Raw genomic sequence first — 17,693 nt, 5'->3', positions numbered from 1 at the left:
CACCATGTTCTGCACAAAGACATCATGTCTTACTGCATACACATGTCACACTACACATCCAGGACAATTTTCAGATGTCATTTGCTGAGGAGCATTTCTCCAGGGCTGCCTCTTGATTGAGCACCCCAGGCAGTTGAGCTTGAGATCCTAAAGTCGCCTTGCTAAATGGATCACTTCCATCCTCAGAAGATCATTTCCTCAGAGAAGCGCTGGGGCCTTTCTATATGTGAGAAAAGCCACATGGTGGCCATCTTTGAAAAGGGTCTATGGGACCACCCCCTGATGTATGTTAGCCTGAGGTCCTGCCTATAAGATCTGAAATGGGGATTGAGACTGTGAGCCCAATGTGGGACAGAGACTATGTCCACCGCAATTTGCCTGTAACCACTCCAGTGCTTATAACAGTGCCTGGCACATAGTAAGCACTTAACAAATACTTTCATTCTTTCAATCATATTTATTGAGTGCTTACTGTGTGCAGAGCACTGTACTAAGTGCTTGGAGAAGTACGATACAGCAATAAAGAGAGACAATCCCTGCCCACAGTGAGCTCACAGTCTAGAGTGGGAGAGACAGACTTCAATTCAAGTAAATAGACATCCATATAAATAAATAAAATTACAGATGTATACATAAGTGCTCTGGAGTGGGGAGAAGGAGGAAGAGCAAAGGGAGCGAGTCAGGGTGATGTGGAAGGGAGTGGGAGATGAGGAAAAGTGGGGCTTAGTCTGGGAAGGCCTCTTGGAGGAGATGTGTGTTCAGTAAGTCTTTGAATTATTATTATTATTATTATCTCACTGACAGTAAGATTCTTCCTCCTTTCTCCTTGCTTCTTTCCTCTTCTTTCCTCCTTTCTTCCTTCTTCCTGCTTCTTCCACTATTCTAAGTGCTGGGGTAACAATAATGATAATAATAATGGTATTTATTAAGCACTTACTATAATAATGTTGGTATTTGTTAAGCGCTTACTATGTGCAGAGCACTGTTCTAAGTGCTGGGGGAGTTACAGGGTAATCAGGTCGTCCCATGTGAGGCTCACAGTTAATCCCCGTTTTACAGATGAGGTAACTGAGGCACAGAGAAGTTAAGTGACTTGCCCACAGTCACACATCTGACAAGTGGCAGAGCCGGGAGTCGAACCCATGACCTCTGACTCCGAAGCCCAGGCTCTTTCCACTGAGCCACGCTGTTTCTCTATGTGCCAAGCACTGTTCTAAGCACTGGAGTAGATATGAGGTATTCAGGTTGTCCCATGTGGGGCTCACAGTCTTAATCCCCATTTTACAGATGAGGTAACTGAGGCACAGAGAAGTTAAGTGACTTGCCCAAGGTCACACAGCAGACAAGTGGCGGATCCTGGATTAGAACCCATGACATTCTGACTCCCAAGCCCATGCTCTATCCACTATGCCATGGTGCTTCAGTCAGTTATAGTTCCTGTCCCATGGAATGCTCACAGTCTTAGTATTTATTGAGCACTTCCTGTGGGAAGAGAATCAAGTATGATCCATCCATACCCTTCTTATTTTTATATGACGTTCTTGGGCCATATGCACAATGGTAGTAGCAAAATGCTTTGCTGTAGAGGCAGGCCTAGAGTCATCAGTGTGTTGCTTATGCCCCTGCACAGATTTGGAGGCCAGAGAATTTGGATCATCCAGATCAGGACTGACAGGTCAGGACTGGACTGTGGACTATGCGCCTGCAAATTCAGCACCTGGGTGATGTCACTCTGAAGAGGGACAGGGAACTCTCCAGAAGAAGAGATATCCAGACCCTGGCTCTGCAGCTATCCTTTAGCTTATAGTTTAGGATTTGTCAAGATCGCGATGTTACCACCATATCTAGACAGTTCATCAGCAGCAAGGGCAGTCCTTCTTTAGGTTTATCATCATTAAGTTTGTTTGTTGGCTATATGATCATTATATCAGTTTGTTATAGCAATCAATTTGCTAACCACTTGATTATATCAAGCAAATAGTTATCGACTTGTTAGATGTTTGTGAGGGGTCTAGTTTTTATGTATCTATCAGTTGTATCTATCCCTCTAGACTAAGCTCGTAGGTAGGGAACACATCTACCAACTCTGTTGTATTGTGTTCTCCCAAGTGCTTAGCACAGTAAGTGATCAATAAATATGATTTTTTATTATATTTGTTAATCACTTGCTATATGCCAAGCACAGTACTAAGGTAAGGTATATACAAGATAATCGGGTTGGGCACGATCCCCATTCCAGATAGGGCTCGCAGTCTTAATTCCCATTTTATAGATGAGGTAACTGAGGCACAGAGAAATTAAGTGACTTGCCTAAGGTCTTGCAGTAGATAAGTGGCGGAGCCAGGGTTAGAACCCAGTTCCTTCTGACTCCCAAGCCTGTTATATGAGCATGAGATTGGTTGCTCTGCAAAAAGTAAGTGCTCACTAAATATAATTGATTGAATTGTGGGCAGGGATTGTGCCTACTAACTCTCTTGTATTGTAAATTTCCTAACACTTGGTACAGTGATTGTTGTAGCAGTCAGTGCTTAAGTGTTTAGGAGGTGAGACTAAGTGCATGGATGAGATAGATGGTGGGGAGAAGAGCTTTGTCAAGGAAGGCTTCCTGGAATAGATGCAATTTTTAATATGACTTTGAATATGGGGAGAGTAGTTGTCCATCAGAGGTAAAAGGGGAGATTAGTTCCAGGCAAGGTTAGGGCATGAACAAGTGATCAGTGATGACAAGAGAGACGAGCATAGCTTCCTTAGAGTGCAAATTCCTGGTGGACAGGGAATGAGTCACTAATTTGTGTTGCACTTTTTCCAAGTGCTAGTACGGTGCATTCCACCCCAGTGGATAATCAATAAATGCTATTACTCTAGTACCACAAGATTAAAATTCATCGGGTGTGGTCCTCTTGTAAGCCAGTTTTGAATTTGGCAAGGCAGACAATCTTTAAGACAGCTTTTCTGGCCTCTTTGCCATTAGGCGTGAGCAACGTGTTCCTTAATAGTGTCTGAGCAGCACGTTGCTCACACCTAATGGGGAAGGGACTAGAAATGCTGTCCTACTGTACCCATGTACAAAAGTCCTCTGCAAGGGGCTAGGACACTGGGTGTTTTCTGCTCCAGCAGCAATCAAACATCCATTATCCTAGCATGGATATTTGGTAGATTTTGTGGTATTGGTTAAGCGCTTACTATGTCCCAAGCACTGTACTAAGTGCCAGGGTGGACACAAGAAAATCGGGTTGGACCCAGTCCCTGTCCCACATGGGGCTCACAGTCTCAGATCCCCATTTTACAGATGAAGTAACTAAAGCCCAGAGAAGTGAAGTGACTTGCCCAAGGCCCATAGCAGACAAGCGGCAGAGCCAGGATTAAAACCTATGACCTTCTGACTCTCAGGCCCATGCTCCAATACACCATGCTGCTCCTCTGGTTACTTGCTGAGGTCTTTTATACAGGGGTAGGGTAGGTGGTATCAAAAACCATTAACAAGACATAACTTCCGTGGCCTTTCCAGCCGTGATGATGGTTTGTGCTGAGCTATTCACATTCACTTACTTGCTCAGTCCCTCAGTGATTAACAGCGTGCTTTGGGTGGTGGTTGGTTGGTGTTAATGGTGCAACCTCTGGCCACGGAACGGAATAGCTTTCTGCATTTTCTCAAACAGCGGATCCTGCTATGCTCTTATCTACTTTGTATGACTACTGAGAGCAAGTAGAGCACTGAGATAGGTGCTTGGGAGAGTTCAGTTAACTGAAAAAGAGTAATGGTGATGATGGAATATCCCATCAGGAACAACAACTGTGCTTCAGTCCTGAGACTGCATGACTGAGAACCTGTTCAGAGGAATTGATTATGTTGCTAATAGCTTGGGCAGAGCCGCTGACAACCTCTCGCCTCTGCCAGTTATGTTCTCACTGGGGCATGGAGTGCAATGGTACATTAAACGGGTAGGTGGGCAGCGCACTATGAAGCACATATGCGGTCTTTGCCCACATTAGCCAGCTACAGGTCGCACTGGGACTAGAAGTCCTGTAAATCTTGGCATTGTCCTCAACTCTTTTCTCTCATTCAATCCACATATTCAATCTCACCAAATCCTGTTGGTTGTACCTTCACAATATCACTAAAATCCACCCTTCCCTCTCCATCCAAACTGATACGATGCTGATCCAAGCACTTGTCCTATCTTGCCTCTACTACTCTATTGGCCTCCTTGCTGACCTCCCTGCCCCTGTCTCTCCCCAGTCCAGTCCATATTTCACCCTGCTGCAAGGATCATGTTTCTAAAAAAATAATCAGAACATGTTTCCCCACTCCTCAACAATCTCCAGTCTGCATCAAACAGAAACTCCTTACCTTGGCTTTAAAACACTCAATCAACCCACCCCCTCCTATCTCACCTCACTGATCTACAGCCCAGCCCACACACTTCTCTCCTCTAGCACCAGGTTTACTCAATGTGCCCCGATCTCATGTATCTCACTGCCAGTCCCTTTTCCACATCCTGTTTCTAGCCTGGAACTCTCTCCCCTCCATATATGCCAGATCACCACTCTCCCCATCTTCAATGCATTATTAAGGTCACATCTCCAAGCAGCCTTCCCTGATTAAGACCTCTTTTCCCTGGCTCCTTCTCCCTTCTGTGTTGTCTGTGCATTTGAATCTGTGACCTTTGGGCATTTGATATTTGCCCCACCCTCAACCTTACAGCATTTATGTACATGTGAACTTATAAATTATTTATTTATATTAATGTGTGTCTCCCCCTATAGACTGTAAACTAATTGTGGGCAGGAAACATATCTACCAACTCTATTGTATTGTACTCTTCCAAACACTTAGAACAGTGCTCTGAACATAGTAAGCACTCAGTAAATACTGTTGATAATGATGAAAGTCAGATCTCTTACTTGGAGGAGTAATCTTTCTACTGAACCAACAGCAGGGGTTGAAGGGCAATAAAAGATGGACAAGGAGGAAGAGCAACAAAACTGGTAAAAGAAAAACAGATGTAAACCTGAGAATCCTTTTGTCCATGGGTGCTAGTGCAGAATGAAAAACTTAATTTTTCTATTCAAAATGCAGTCTTCTACTCTACCACCCTTTACTCCCAAATATAGCCCCTCTAAATAAACAAGTCATTTCTTCTGGTAACCCTTGATCTGGATTCCCAGAGACGGTGAGACGATTCAAAATGCAGGCTTAACTCCTGCCACTCTATACTATTCCTCCAACACCCCTCTTGCTTTGAGAGGTGGAAGGGAGAGAACTGCACCCTGCCTCCCTGCCTCCTGTTAAATGAATAAGTTATTTCTGTTGGGGAGTTTTCAGGGATTCAACCAGCCTACAGGGCCCTTGAGACTATATACTTTGCTGAATAAATATTCTACATATTTTCTAGGTGCATTTTTTGAGGTATTACCACTGCAGAATCCATCCCAAAGTTGATTTTCACCCCAAATACCATAATTCATAAATGTGATTTATGTAAAAAAGGCTTTTGTGAATTTGGAATATTTGTCATGTTACCTGATTTAAAATATGGTTGATGTTGCCTGTGTTAATTAAGGTAATTAATCTTCAGCTTCAAAGGAAGCCTTTTAGAATTAGTTGAAACATGATCTCAGGTCAGGTGTGCAGCATTTCTATTGTTGAGAACTTACTGTGAGCAGTAAACTTTACTGAGCTCCCCTTTTCCCTCTGCTCCCTCTACCCGCCCCCCCCTTCACCTCTCTGCAGCTAAACCCTCTTCTCCCCCCTTTCCCTCTTCTCTCCCCTCCCATCCCATCCCCTCAGCACTGTACTCGTCCGCTCAACTATATATATCTTCATTACCCTATTTATTTTGTTAATGAGATGTACATCACCCTGATTCTATTTATTTGCTATTGTTTTAATGAGATGCTCTTCCCCTCCATTCTATTTATTGCCATTGTTCTTGTCTGTCTCCCCCGATTAGACTGCAAGCCCATCAAAGGGCAGGGACTGTCTCTATCTGTTACCGATTTGTACATTCCAAGCACTTAGTACAGTGCTCTGCACATAGTAAGCGCTCAATAAATACTATTGAATGAATAAATAGTTGGGAGAGTACAACGTGACAAAATTGGTAGACATGTTCCCTGCCCACAAGGAGCTTACAATCCAGAGGGGTAGACAGATAATAAAATAAATTACAGATAAGGGAAATGGCAGAGTATAAGTATATGTACTTATGTACCACCCTTCTCCTTGAAACTTTATCCAACCTTGGATTCACTGATACTATCCTATCTTGGTTCTCCTCCTATCCCTCAGACTGCTCCTCAGTTTCTTTGGCTGGCTCCTCCTCTGCCTCCCATCTTCGACAGGCTCAGTTCTAGGTCCCCTTCTATTCTCCTTCTATACCCACTCCCATGGAGAACTCATTCATTCCCATGGCTTTAATTACCATTTTTATGCAGATGATTCCCAAATATTTATCTCCAGCCTTGACCTATCTCCTTCCCTGCAATCTCACGTTTCCTTCTGCTTTCAAGACATCTGTATTTGGATGTCATGCCAACACCTCAAATTAGACATGTCCAAAGCTGAACTCCTTATTTTTCCACCCAAACCCTGTCCTCCTCTTGTCTTTCCATCAAGGTGGACAGCACCACTATCCTTCATATCTCACAAGCTCATAACCTTGATGTTGTCCTCAACTCATCTCTCTCATTCTACCCATGTATTTAATCTGTCAACAAATCTGGTCAGTTCTACCTTCACAACATTACTAAAACCCCTTTTCTCTCCAAACAAACTGCTACCATGCGGCCTCCTCAGTGACCTCCTGGCCTCCTGTCTCTCTCCACTCCAATCCATACTTCACTCTGCCACACAGATCATTTATTTAAAAAAAAATTCAGTCCATGTCTCCCCATTCTTCAGGACCCTTCAATGGCTGCCCATCCACCTCCATATAAAATAGAAACTCCTTACCATTGGCTTTAAAGCAGTCAATCAGCTCGCCCCATTCTATCTCACTTCACTGATCTCCTACTCCAGCTCAGCCTTCACACTCTGCACCCCTAGCACAAGCTGACTCACCATGTCCTGATCTCATCTATTTTGCCACTGACCCCTTTTCCGCATCATCTCTCTAGCCTGGAACTCCTTCCCCCCATCCCTGCCTCCATATATGCCAGACCACCACTCTCTCTACCTTCAACGCATTGTTAAGGTTACATCTTCTCCAAGAGGTCTTCCTCAATTAAGCCACCTTTTCCCCGGCTTGCCCTCCCTTCTGTGTTGTTTATGTGGCTTAGTGGAAAGAGCACAGGCTTGGGAGTCAGAGGACATGGGTTCTAATCCTGGCTCCACCACTTGTCTGCTGTGTGACCTTGGGTGAGCTGCTTAGCTTCTCTGTGCCTCAGTTACCTCATCTGTACAATGTGAGTCTCATGTGGAACAACTTGATTACCTTGTAACTACCCCACTGCTTAGAACAGTACTTGACACATAGTAAGTGCTTAACGAATACCATTATCATTATTATGATTGTTATTATTATGCACTTGGATCTGTGACCCGTGGATATTTGCCCCTCCCCCAACCCTACAGCACTTATATACATATATTTAAATTATATAGTATGAATTATTTATTTATATTAATGTCTATCTCTCCCTCTAGACTGTAAACTTGTTATGGTCAGGGAACATGTCTACTAATTCTGTTAAATTGTACTCTCCCAAGTGCTTAGTACAGTGTTCTGCACATAGTAAGTGCTCAATAAATACTAATGATTGATATGTATATTTACTTATGCATGTATACTTCCTCTCCCTTCACTTCACAGAAACTGCCTTCCTTCTTACCAAATCTAATGGCTTCTACTGCACCCTAATCCTCCTTGACCACTCAGATGCTTTCGACACTGTGGACCACTCGTTACTGCTGGAAACATTATCTAACCTTGGCTTCACTGATACTGTCTTCTCCTGGTTCTCCTCCTATCTCTCTGGCTGCTGATTCTCAGTCTCTTTTGCAGGCTCCTCTTCTGCCTCCCACCCTGTAACTGTTGGACCCCCTAGAGGCTCAGTTCTGGGTCCCCTTCTATTCTCAATCAATCAATTCTCTTTATTGAGCACTTACTGTGTGTGGAACACTGTACTAAGCACTTGGGAGAGTACAATATAGCAGAGTTAGTACTCCAAGTTCCTTTGAGAACTCATTCACTCCCACGGCTTCAACTACCATCTCTATGCAGATGATTCCCAAATCTACATCTCCAGCTTTGATCTTTCTTCTTCTCTGCACATCTGTATTTCCTCCTGCCTTCAGGAAATCTCTACCTGGATGTTAATTCATTCAGTAGTGTTTATTGAGCACTTACTATGTGCAGAACACTGCACTAAGTGCTTGGAATGTACAATTCGGCAACAGAGACAATCCCTGCCCAATAACGGGCTCACAGTCTAAACGGGGGAGACAGACAGCAAAGTAAAACAGAACAAAACAAAACAAAACAAAACAAAACAAAACAACATCATCAAGATAAATAGAATCATGGAGATATACACCTCACTAACAAAATGAATAGGGTAATAAATGATATATACAAATATGCACAGTGCTGAAGGGAGGGGAGGGGGGAAGAGCAGAAGGTGGGGGGGAGGGGAGGGAAGGAGGAGCAGAGGGAAAGGGGGGCTCAATCTGGGAAGGCCTCCTGGAGAAGGTGAGCTCTCAGTAGGGCTTTAAAGAGGAGAAGAGAGTTAGTTTGGCGGATGTGAGGTGGGAGGGCATTCCAGGACAGTAGTAGGACATGGGCCAAGGGTCGATGGCAGGACAGGCCTGAACGGGGGACCGTGAGGAGGTGAGTGGCAGAGGAGTGGAGTGTACGGGTTGGGCAGTAGAAAGAGAGAAGGGAGGTGAGGTAGGAGGGGGCAAGGCGATGGAGTGCTTTGAAGCCAAGAGTGAGGAGTTTTTGTTTCGTGTGAAGGTTGATAGACAACCACTGGAGGTTTTTGAGGAGGGGAGTGACATGCCCAGAGCATTTCTATAGGAAGATGATCTCGGCAGTGGAATGAAGAATAGACTGGAGTGGGGAGAGACAGGAGGAAGGGAGATCAAAGAGGAGGCTGACACAGTAATCCAGTCGGGATATTATGAAAGCTTGTATCAGCATGGTAGGAGTTTGGATGGAGAGGAAAGGATGGTTCTTGGTGATATTGTGAAGGTGAGACTGGCAGGTGCTGGTGACAGATTGGATGTGTGGGGTGAATGAGAGAGCTGAGTCAAGGACGACACCAAGGTTGCGGGCCTGTGAGACGGGAAGGATGGTAGTGCCGTCCACAGTGACGGGGAAGTTAGGGAGAGGACAGGGTTTAGGAGGGAAGATAAGGAGCTTAGTTTTAGACATGTAGGAGTCCTGCCCACACCTCAAATGTAACATGACCAAATGGAACTCCTCATTTTCCTACTCAAACTCTATCTTCCTCATGATTTTCTCATCATTGTAGATAGCACCACTGTCCTCCCTTTCTCACAAACCCATAACCTTGGCATTATCCTCAACTCATTTCTCTCATTCAACCCACATATTCAATGTGTCACCATATCATGTCAGTTCTAACTTCATGATATCAATAAAATATGACCTTTCTGTCCATTCATGCTGTTACACATTAGAATAAGCATTTATCCTGTCCTGCTTTGATTATCGCATCAACATCCTTGCTGACCTCCCTTTCTCCTGTCTCTCTCCACTTCAGTTCATTCATTCATTCAATAGTATTTATTGAGCGCTTACTATGTGCAGAGCACTGTACTAAGCGCTTGGGATGAGCAAGTCAGCAACAGATAGAGACAGTCCCTGCCGTTTGACGGGCTTACAGTCTAATCGGTTACAGACAAATCAGTTGATTTGTCACTCTGCTGCCTGGATCATTTTTCTAAAAAAATCCAGTCCATATTTTTCCACTCCTCAAGAATCTTTGGTGATTGCCCATCCACCTCTGCATCAAATTAAAATTCCTTACATTTGGCTTTAAAGCACTCAATCACCTTACCTGTTCCTACTTGACCTTTCTGATTTCATACTACAAATCCAGCACGCAAACCTTATTTCTCTAATGTCAACCTACTCAGTGTACCTCAATCTCATCTGTCTTGCGGCTGACACTTTGCCCATGTCCTGCCTCTGGCCTGGAACTCCTTCTTCCTTCATATCTGAGAGGCTCATTCTCCCCACCTTTAGAATGTTGTTAAAAGCACATCTCCTCCAAGAGGCCTTTCCCGAGTAAACCCTTATTTCCTCTTCTCCCACCCACTTCTGCATCACCCTTACACTTGGAATTGTATCCTTTATTCACCCCACTCTCAGCTCCACAGAACTTATGTAAATATTCATAATTTATTTACATTAATGTCTGTTTCCCCCTCTAGTCTATGAACTTCTTGTGGGCAGGGAGAATGTCTACCAGCTCTCTTATATTGTACTCTCCCAACTGTTTAGTACACTGCTCTGCACACCATAAGTGCTCTATAAATATGACTGATTGAGGTACATAAGTGCTGTGGGTTGGGGTAAATATCAAGTGCTTAAGGGGCATACATCCCAGTGTATAGGTGATGCATAATGGAGGGTGAACTGGGGAAAAGAGGGCTTAATTGGGGAAATGAGGGCTTGGGAAGCAACTTGGCCTAGTGGATAGAGCACGGGCCTGGGAGTCAGAGAACCTGGGTTCTAATCCCAACTCCACCATTTGTCTGCTGTGTGACCTTGGGCAAGACACTTCACTTCTCTGTACCTCAGTTACCTCATCTATAAAATCGGGATTAAGACTGTGAGCCCCATCTGGGACAGGGACTGTATCTGACCTGATTACTTTGTATCTGTTCTAGTGCTTGACCTCTCAGGGTCGTACTTGGAGTGTTTCCAGTACTCTACCACTCGACTACTGGAGGGAGAGTCAAGCAGAGGCACACCCATTCCATTCCTAGCTTGGCCAGTGACTAGTGAGTGGAAGGCAATCTGCTACAAGTCAAGACTCCCCTGTGCTGGGCAGCAGCGACATGGGAGAGAGTCATTCATTCATTCATTCAATTGTATTTATTGAGTGCTTACTGTGTGCAGAGCACTGTACTAAGCTCTAGGGAAGTACGATTCTCAAGTTTACGGTGCAGAAGAAGGCAATGGTAAACCACTTCCATATTTTTACCAAGAATACTCTATGGACACACTACCAAAACAATCGCAGATGAGGTGGAGCGTTCTGGGAGAGATGTGTCCATAGTGTCGCTATTGGTTGGAGATGACATGACAGCATAAGACAAGACAATATCCAGTGCTTAGAACAGAGCTTAGCACATAGTAAGTGCTTAAATGCAATTATTAATCAAAGAAGGCCTCTTCTAGGAAATGTAATTTTAGTAGGGCTTTGAAGATGAGGAGGGTGGTGGTCTGTTGGATATGAAGGGGGAAAGAGAGTACCATGCCAGAGGGAGACTATGGGCAAGGGATTGATGGTGAGACAGATGAGACCGAGATATAGTGAGTAGGTTGGTGTTTTAGAAGCAAAGATTGCCAGCTGGGTTGTAGTAGGATATCAGGGAGGTAAGATAGGATGGGGAGAGCTACACTCAAACAGCTGTTTGAGTGTCTAGCATTTGATTTGAGTTTTTGGATATTCTTTTTTTTTATCAGAAATCTAGTTTCAGTGAAAAATGCCAACTCTTATTATTCATGGTGTTTGATTGAAAACCTGGGAAAAGATAATATTATGAGGGGAAATTTTGTGAAAAATGTGTTTATGAAAGCTTGGTGAAGATGAGACACAACCTATTATAAAGTCCAATTACATCAAAACTCACTGTAGTTAAAGGTTTGGGTTATTTTTCTCCATTGTAAGCAGATGATTTTCAAGAGTTTATCATTCAACCATAAAACTATCTCCAAGCTGAAACTAATGATGTAAAAGGTCTATCTTGGGAACAAATGCCTTTTTTAAAAACCATTTCAAATATAATCCCTTTGGTTGTGATTAGAAATTCATAAAAATGCTAAAGTTAATGGTCTGAAACTAGGCCTTGTGTGTGCATGTGCACAGTTTCCAAACAGCCTTCTGGCTTTTGAAATGGGAAATGGGAAACATTACCCTAATGCATTAGGACAAAGTAAGGGTATCATATGTATAATAAAGCTTGTTTTAGTATATGTATGTAGTAAAACCTTCTTGATTATTCAAGATAAAGAAGCTACCCTGCACATGAAAGTAACACAGCTTACAAAAGATTTCTTCTGAATGGGTAGTGGTTACACTGGCCTGATAATATGGATCCTGATAAGCTTTCCAATCAATAGTATGTGAGATAGAGGCTAAAGAGCAACCAACTGTGAATGGCAGTGTTAAGGATCCAGACCTTATCCCAAGAGAATTGCCTTGTAAACTGGAACCATCAATTTCTCTTTACAGATTTCAGGAAGCAGCTTGATAGTATAACAGAAGCAGGCATTCATCACATATATTGCATACCAGGTTGTAGGGATGTGCTGCAGACCATGTAATAATAATAATACAGTCCAATACTCTACCTCACTTCAACTGAGCTCTTATTCTTTGGTAAATAAATAATTTCCTGTATTAAACACCCAGTCACATGTTTTGAAATCTTGAACCATTCAGATAATGTGTGGAAGGAATGCAGCTTAGGTCAGTGTTGGAGACCCAGTTTCTTGGGAGAAAAAAAATAATAAAGCCCCAAATGTATGGCTTCCAAGGGGAAGCTTATGGAATAAAGAGCACAGCAAGTTTATTTAGATCTCTTTCCATATTTTTTTTGGACTGGATGGTCCTGATATATGAGAACTGCTGATGCAGTTTGGTTTTGTTGTTCCCCATTGAGATGGATTCCACACTTAGCTCAACAAGAAAAACAGAGTGATTATTTATGCAGGCATACCATGGTCTAGGGCAGGGCTTCCCAACCTTTTGGATTCTGTGGCCCAGCAAATACACGAGCCGTCTTTGCGCACCCCCCACCGCCACCCTCCACCCCCGTATTAACTCGTGGAAGCAGGAAAGGTGTTGGAGGAATGTTCATAGCCCTCTCCTCATGATTTAAAAGTGCCTTAAAAAGGGCTGGCCCAGCCTATGTGTTAGGCTGTATGACCTACAGTCAGAGCGTGCAAGTTGTGCAGTCTCTGACTGACCAGCTGAGAGCACCAGAGCTTCCTTTTTGACTCTGGCTGGGGCCGATGCATCTTGGAAATATAGCTCAAAGCATGCTTTGGTAAAAGAGCTTATCTTAGGGGCAGACTGACACCTGTCATCAGAAGCCTGGCCCAGCATGAGGATGCTGATCCCTGAGCACCTACTCTGCTCAGCTGAGGAGAGGAGACATCAGGGTCAGGCCCAAATGCCCCTTCCTGGGAGGATTTCTGGAGCCTCCAGGTTGGAAAGGTTGCTGCTGTGCGGTCACCACAAGCAAGGCCAGAGGGCTCTTCTGGGGAGTTTTTGGGTTTCAAGCAGATTACTTTGCTAGTAGTTTTCTGGCTTGAGAGCACTTTTGGACCTATAGCAGCAGCACTTCCAGCCCCAAATCTGGGAGGGGCACTGTCCACTCATACAATCAGTGGTATTTACTGAGCACTTGGGAGAACATTCAATTGTATTTATTGAGCACATATTCTGTGCAAAGCATTGTACTAAGCACTTGGATGAGTACAATATAACAATAAACAGACACATTCCCTGCCCATAATGACTTTACAGCCAAGATGGGGAAACACAGTACAACAAAATTAGTAGACACGTTCCCTACCCATAACAAGCTTATAGCCAAGAGGGGGAAAAAGACATTAATATGAATAAATGATTTATAAAATGTAATTTAAAGATATGTACATAAGTGCTGTGGGGTGAATATTATATTTACGTCTTTCTGCTTTGACTGACAGTTCATATAAGGGGACGATTACCTGAATGTGAGGGTGTGTGTGTGTGTGGGGGGGGGTGTGTGTGTGAGAGAGAGAGAGAGACACTGTTTCTTCTCTGGGTTTTGTCTCTCTGTGACTCTCCTCCTGTTTTGCCTTTTTAGCTCCTTAATCTTAGATCATTATTTTTATCTCTAGGGAAGTCTCACCACTATAACTGCAATAATTGATTAATAAAGCTGCCTTGATCAATTCAATGAACTCTTGTCCTCCATAATAACGGCATTTTTGCTATTTTACAAAGAATGTATTAATAATTTTCAATTTTTTAAAAGTGTCACTTGCATATGGACGTATAAACACATAAGCAGCTCATTTACAGGAAGGAGTTTGATGTGTTTGCTGTAAATGCTGGTGAGTGTCTGTGAAAGATTTTTCAGCAGGTCTGGATAACACATTGTTAACTTTTGGGTCTTTCTTCATTTGCAATACAGGAAACCCTGACTCTTATGCAAAATATTCATTCCTGATGGTGTTTTTTTTACTTTACATCAAAAAGTCAGAAAAAGGAAAAAAAAATAGAATGTTATTTGATTGGATTTATATTATAAAAAGAGTCCTCACAAATACAAATGATCACAGATCAAGTATGCTTTGCTTTGTTATAGAGATGCCTGCATTTTCAGATTCATGCCTATAATGTTCATGCTTATTAAATCCTGTACACTTTACTCACAAGTAAACTTAATGGTAAAGGAATCTGGTGATGGTGGGAAGTATCAATTTTTATGAGAAAGAAAATCACAAGGGACGTCGTGACATGGTCATCGGGCTGAGTTGAATTAGGGAGACTCTAGGTAGGGACTCTTCTTTAGGCTTGGATGGAGTCATCTCATTCCTGGAGCTTCTGTGGTTCAGATTTTTGGAGCGCCTCTGCTTTTTAAAATATTCTCTATGGCTCACTTATGGGCAAGTGAGAAGGTGCTCACGGTCACACAGCTGGCTCAGTGGAAAGAGCCCGGGCTTGGGAGTCAGAGGTCATGGGTTCGAATCCCGGCTCTGCCACTTGTCAGCTGAGTGACTGTGGGCAAGTCACTTCACTTCTCTGTGCCTCAATGACCTCATCTGGAAAATGATTAGACTGTAAGCCTGTCAAACGGCAGGGACTGTTTCTATCTGTTGCCGACTTGTACATTCCAAGCGCTTAGTACAGTGCTCTGCACATAGTAAGCGCTCAATAAATACTATTGAATGAAAATGGGGATTAAGACTGTGAGCCTCACGTGGGACAACCTGATTACCCTGTATCTACCCCAGTGCTTAGAACAGTGCTCTGCACATGGTAAACGCTTAAATACCAACATCATTTCCCTAACTGGGGAGACTTTAAGTTAACTTTAAATGTTTGTGAAAGAAAGCTCCAAGAAAGACCTGATGTAGAAAAACGATATTGGGATTCAGAGTGTGCAATCCCTTGAGACTGCCTTCTCCCTTTTCTCTGGTCCTTCTATTTCCCTTTTCTTTCTGTTCTGACACCTCTCTTATCTTTCTCCCTGCCTCTGTCACCCTTTCCACTTTATTCTTCTCTCCTCTGTTCCACAGTTCTTATTCTCTGGCCTAGTTACCCTCTCTTCCTTGCATCCTACATTTCAACTCCCCTTTTCTACCCATTCCTCTCTCGCCTTTCTCCCCTTCTTCTTTCCCTGCCACATCGCCACCACCTGTCTTCCTCTCATCATGTACTCCTGTCCCTGTCGTATTGCCTGTCACCCCGTGTCAGTTACCTCTTTACACTCTTTCTCCTTGTCCTTTTCTAAATTTTCCTTCATCTAAGGACTTAACACTTCAACTGGTGAACATTATGGTAGTATTAACAGTTCCACAAAATACAGAAACATCCACACAATCCCACAACAGATGAAAAAGTAATGGTCTATCTCTAGCCCTAAATAATCGTAACCTAGTAGTGGGCAGGGAACGTATCTACCCACTCTGTTGTATTGTACTTTCCTAAGCACTTAATATAGTGCTCTGTGTATAGTAAGCGCTCAGTGAATTCCATAGATAATGATGATGATATCCAAGGATATAGCTATTTACAAAATGCATAAAAGGCAGTCAGCAAGACACTGGTGTATGTGTGGGTATGTATGTATTAGGGGTTGGGGGCGACGAGGAGGGCAGACAAAAAACCACAGAATATTAAATCTGGAAATGCCTATAGGTAACGACTTGTCTGAGGCTAATAGGTGAATTAGTCAATAATTGTCACCTGCCAGCAGTTGCTCCCATGCAGTATAGTGTTGATGCTGTGCCATAGTGCCAGATCCCAGCAGGTAGTTGGTTTGTTTTTTTTTTTTAACTAGCTGCTGCTGTCTTTGCCACCCATGATGGCCAGATATTTTTCTGGGACCATCTACCTTACAGAATGCCCTAGATAGTTTTCCCATCAGGAAACCTTCAGCACCAATGATTTAGCCCCAGCAAGCAGAATTTAGACTAGATTTTAGTTCTTTCCACTGGATCAACAGCAGGGCTAAAGTTGGACAATGACGAGGGTTTGTACAGATGGTGGTTGGAAGCGGGACAGAAAGAGACCGATGCCTAAAATCCCGTGTAGAGATGTTGTACTAGAGCTTGGTTTCCAATTACTTCATCTCATTGCCTACATTTTGCATTGTTTTCTTCATGTAGCCTGGGATATTTTATTTACGATAAAGGGGCAGGGCTTCCCAACAATAATAATAATACTGATTGTGGTATTTGTTAAGCACTTACTATGTGCCAGGCACTGCACTAAATGCTAGGGTGGATACAAGTAAATCGGGTTGGAATCTCTTTGATTGGATAAAGAGGTGCTATAAAAGCAGTTATGTTTGTATAGCTGATCGTGAAAAAAGGAGACCTAGCCATGCAAAAATAGATTCTTTTGACAGCTCAAGATAACATTAGGAGTTGTGTTTTGATAGAATCATGCAAATGTGCAGCCATAAAACTAGACTGTCTTTAGATCATTTCGTAAAATGCTTGCATTTATTTCCTTAAGCATGGATGTATGAACCGCAAGTTGTGGAGTGACAGGAGATATTTGATGTACATAGCCACTAGAAAGCTTTCTAATACATTTTTATAAATTGACTCACTCTTCTTTCTAAATAAATTATTTATTTTCCTTACAAGGAAAGTCCTAGTGATATAGATATTGACAGTGTCATTTTAACTTCCAAATCCAAAATGCTGCAGTATTAAGCTATAATGCAAGTGGGCAATGGTGGCTAATACACTGGAAAATTTCAAGTAATTCTCATCAAGCAGTAACTCCATTCAGCATAGGTAAGAATGTCCTTTTTTCTATATACACAGTAAAACAATTTCATAACTATCAGATTCAGAAGTTTTTTGCCTCATAGTATTGCAATGGGGCCCACTTAACTGAGGACCTGGGTTCTAATCCTACTCCTGCCTACTCAGACTATGAACCCCATATGGGACAAGGACTGTGTCCACCCTGATTATCTTATATCCATCCCAGCATTTAATATAAGAATAAGTGCTTAACAAGTACTACAATTATTATTATTATTATTACTACAAATAACTGATGTAATGGTTTGACAAGCAACAGCTTTTGAATGTGTGTGATCCAAGTGGAAAGGATTGTCTGTTATGAATCAGTCTTTTCAGTCACACCCAAACACATAAGTAAAATTCACTGTCTGGAGCATTATCTTGAATAAGAGGGAAATAGAGTGAGTTATTTCTATCACCCTCATATTCAAAAATGACATAATTACTCTGAGA

At 42.8% G+C, this 17,693-nt stretch overlaps 1 protein-coding gene and 1 non-coding gene across 3 annotated transcripts in view; both read left to right on the top strand.

Moving 5' to 3' along the window:
- Positions 1 to 17,693, top strand: part of CACNA2D3 (calcium voltage-gated channel auxiliary subunit alpha2delta 3) — a 1,019,762-nt gene that overhangs the window by 176,489 nt on the left and 825,580 nt on the right. The gene's annotated exons all lie outside the window — the stretch shown is intronic.
- On the top strand, positions 10,867 to 11,002 carry LOC114807143. Its single transcript, XR_003755196.1, has one exon. It is a non-coding gene; the product is annotated as a small nucleolar RNA SNORA7 (small nucleolar RNA).

This window comes from Ornithorhynchus anatinus, chromosome X1, assembly GCF_004115215.2.
Source record: "Ornithorhynchus anatinus isolate Pmale09 chromosome X1, mOrnAna1.pri.v4, whole genome shotgun sequence".
Lineage (NCBI taxonomy): Eukaryota > Metazoa > Chordata > Mammalia > Monotremata > Ornithorhynchidae > Ornithorhynchus > Ornithorhynchus anatinus.
The sequence above is the reverse complement of the archived record's forward strand: the minus strand, read 5'-3'. Positions and strand labels throughout refer to the sequence as shown.